Source organism: Arachis duranensis, chromosome 7 (assembly GCF_000817695.3).
Source record: "Arachis duranensis cultivar V14167 chromosome 7, aradu.V14167.gnm2.J7QH, whole genome shotgun sequence".
Classification (NCBI taxonomy): Eukaryota; Viridiplantae; Streptophyta; class Magnoliopsida; order Fabales; family Fabaceae; genus Arachis; species Arachis duranensis.
The window spans coordinates 28,731,900-28,734,762 of record NC_029778.3 but is presented as its reverse complement, the minus strand read 5'-3'; positions in this window follow the sequence as shown (position 1 = coordinate 28,734,762).

Sequence of the window (2,863 nt, the reverse complement as noted above, 5' to 3'; positions counted from 1 at the left end):
ATACACCAAGTGGGCCCCGGAAGTGGATTTATGCATCAATTACTTACTCATGTAAACCCTAGTAGCTAGTCTAGTATAAATGGGATAAGTTACTATTGTATTAGATATCTTTTGACAGTTTAATCTTTGACTGTTTAGTCTTTGATAATTCAGTCTCTTGATCACTCAGGGGGCTGCCCATTCGGCCATGCCTGAACCTTTTACTTATGTATTTTCAACAGTGGAGTTTCTACACACCATAGATTAAGGGTGTGGAACTCTGCTATACCTCAAGTTTCAATACAATCACTATTACTTTTTATTCAATTCTCTCTTATTCTTATTCCAAGATATACGTTATACTTAACTTGATGAATGTGATGATCCGTGACACTCATCATCATTCTCACCTATGAACGCTTTCACTGAGAGGACGGGATGTAGCCATCAACCATGGGTGATGCCTCCAGACGATTAGCCGTGCAGTGACAGCGCATAGGATCATTTTCCCGAGAGGATTGAAAGTAGCCACCGATGATGGTGATGCCCTACATACAGCTTGCCATGGAAAGGAATAAGAAGGATTGAAGAAAGAGTGAGTAGTGAAGTAGAGTTTCAAGAGGAGCACATCACCTCCATAAACCTATCTGAAATTCCCACTATTGAATTACATAAGTATTTCTATCCTTTTTATTTTCTTTTTATTATTAATTTTCGAAAACCCATAAACCAATTTAATCTGCCTAACTGAGATTTACAAGGTGACCATAGCTTGCTTCATACCAACAATCTCTGTGGGATCGATCCTTACTCACGTAAGGTATTACTTGGATGACCCAGTACACTTGCTGGTTAAGTTGAACGGAGTTGTGAACTATGGTATTGGCATCATGTTTTTGGCGCCATTACCAGGGAATGAAAAGCAATGAATTTTGCAAAATGGAATAACAAATGAATCACAATTTCGTCCACCAAGTTTTTGGCGACGTTGCCGGGGATTGTTCGAATATAGACAACTGACGGTTCATCTTATTGCTCAGATTAGGTAATTTTCTTTTCAAAAAGTTTTCAAAAATCTTTCAAAAATATTTTTTTTTATTATTATTTTCCTTTTTCTAAAGTATATTTTCGAAAAAAAATAATAAAAATACAAAAAAAATAGAAAATCATAAAAATCAAAAATATTTTGTGTTTCTTGTTTGAGTCTTGTGTTAATTTTTAAGTTTGGTGTCAATTGCATGCTTTAAAAATTTTTCTTGTATTTTTCGAAAATCTCATGCATTCATAGTGTTCTTCATAATCTTCAAGTTGTTCTTGATAAGTCCTCTTGTTTGATCTTGATGTTTTCTTGTTTTGTGTTGGTTGTTGTTTTTCATGTGCATTCTTTGTTTGTTAGAGTCCATGCATTAAAGATTTCTAAGTTTGGTGTCTTGCATGTTTTCTTTGCATCAAAAATTTTTCAAAATTATGCTCTTGATGTTCATCATGATCTTCAAAGTGTTCTTGGTGTTCATCTTGACATTCATAGCATTCTTGCATGCATTCATTGTTTTGATCTAAAAATTTTATGCACTGAGTATTTTTGTTGTTTTTCTCTCTCATAATTAAAAATTCAAAAATAAAAAAAAATATCTTTTCCTCATTTTCCTCCAAATTTTCGAAATTTTGGGTTGACTTGGTCAAAAATTTTTAAAAATTAGTTGTTTCTCACAAGTCAAGTCAAAATTTCAATTTTAAAAATCTTATCTTTTCAAAATCTTTTTCAAAAATTATATCTTTTTCATTTTTTTTATTTTTCGAAAATTCCAAAAATCTTTTTCAAAATATTTTCAAAATCTTTTTCCTATCTTTATATCTAATTTTCGAAAATTAGCTAACAATTAATGTGATTTGTTCAAAAATTTGAAGTTGTTACTTTCTTGTTAAGAAAGGTTCAATTTTTAAGTTCTAGAATCTTATCTTGTAGTTTCTTGTTAGTTAATTCATTTTAAAAAAAATTAAATCTTTTTCAAAATATCTTTTTCTTAAAAATCTTATCTTTTTCAAAATTTTATCTTTTTCAAAATTTGATTTCAAAATATCTTATCCAACTTCTTATCTTCTTATCTTTTCAAATTTGATTTCAAATCTTTTTCAATCAACTAACTAACTTTTTGTTTGTTTCTTATCTTTTTCAAAATCACCTAACTACTTTTCCCTCTCTAATTTTCGAAAATATCTCATCTCTTTTTCAAAAATTCTTTTTGTTTTAAATTTTAATTTTAATACCTTTTAATTTTCAAAAATACTAACCCCTTTTTCAAATTATTTTCGAAATTCCCCTCTCTTTTCTTCTTCTATTTAATTAATTAATTACTAACACTTCTCTTCACCTCTCTTCATCTAAAAATCCGAACTTATTATATCTCTTGTGTTTGGATTCTTCTACCCCTTTCTCCTTCTACTAACATAAAGGAATCTCTATACTGTGACATAGAGGATTCCTCTTTCTTTTCTTGTTTTCTTCTCTTACATATGAGCAGGAACAAGGAAAAAGGCACTCTTGTTGAAATTGATCCAGAACCTGAAAGGACTCTGAAGAGAAAATTAAGAGAAGCTAAATTACAACAATCCAGAAACAACCTTTCAGAAATTTTCGAACAAGAGAAGGTGATGGCAGCCGAAAATAATAATAATGCAAGGAGAATGCTTGGTGACTTCACAAAGCCAACGTCCAAGTTTGATGGAAGAAGCATCTCCATTCCTGCCATTGGAGCCAATAACTTTGAGCTGAAACCTCAGCTAGTTGCCTTAATGCAACAAAACTGCAAGTTTTATGGACTTCCATCTGAAGATCCTTATCAGTTCTTAACTGAGTTCTTGCAGATCTGTGAGACTGTAAAGA